Source organism: Lupinus angustifolius, chromosome LG01, assembly GCF_001865875.1.
Source record: "Lupinus angustifolius cultivar Tanjil chromosome LG01, LupAngTanjil_v1.0, whole genome shotgun sequence".
Taxonomy (NCBI): Eukaryota; Viridiplantae; Streptophyta; class Magnoliopsida; order Fabales; family Fabaceae; genus Lupinus; species Lupinus angustifolius.
The window spans coordinates 31041586-31042624 of record NC_032009.1 but is presented as its reverse complement, the minus strand read 5'-3'; positions in this window follow the sequence as shown (position 1 = coordinate 31042624).

Here is a 1039-nt window from a genome sequence, read left to right as displayed (position 1 = left end):
AGCATTTTGAGGAGCGTCAGAATGCATACATTGACAACCATTACCAATCCTTGCGGAACTATATTCAGTTTGCTAATGAATCTCAGAATAGAAGAATGATTGTTGAGTTCAACAAGCTGAGTGTCTTCATCAAGGGTGGTTGTAGTTCGTCGACTCCTGACAACCAGAATCCTCCATCTCATCCTTAGATAGGACACCTTATAGTCTTAGTTTAGTCTTCCTAGCTAATGGACCTTGTTGATCTTGTTTCCTCTTGAGATCTTATGTCTTGTATTGCATTGCTGTTTTTAATTTGGATTGTAATAATAACTCAATATCTACTGTTGAACTACTATTTTACATTTTGTGATAAAATGTTTTCGAATTATCTCGTTTATACTTGCTTGTTAATTATGTTGCATATATCACTTTACTTTGTTTGAAATGAATCTTGATCATGATTGGTATATATGATAATATTGAATGATTGTGCCTATTGCAAACTGCTCAAATATATCAAATGCGTAATCATTTTGTGCTTGATTTGTTTCTGCATAACCTTTCATGTCATTCAAACTGTTTTGTGGCTATCTGCTATCAATTTAATCGATTAGCGGTTTCACTGAATCGATTAAATGATGTAAAAACTGTGAATTTGTTCAAGCTTCTCTACAACTGGTTAATTAGTTACATACCCAAGGTTAATTGATTAATTACAGTCTGTCTTAACCATAATAACTCTCCTAACTTTTGACTAGAATTGAATATGTTTATCTTCTTGATAATGTCAAAAGGGGGAGAAAGGTTGCTTGTTGTGTTACATACATTTTGCAGGTTCAGGTTGTTCTATCAAGCTTCCGTACATAATTTTGCTTACCTACAAGGAAGCAATGCGCTTTAACTTTGTTCTTAGGAAGACAACCTTAGTCAACCATTCTTCAAAATCATCATCAAACTTATCCATCAACAATTGAAGAATTTTGATGAAGTGTTTGTCATCATCAAAAAAGGGGAGATTGAAAGTGTCAAGGATAGCACTAGCATGTCTTTGCCTGTGTTT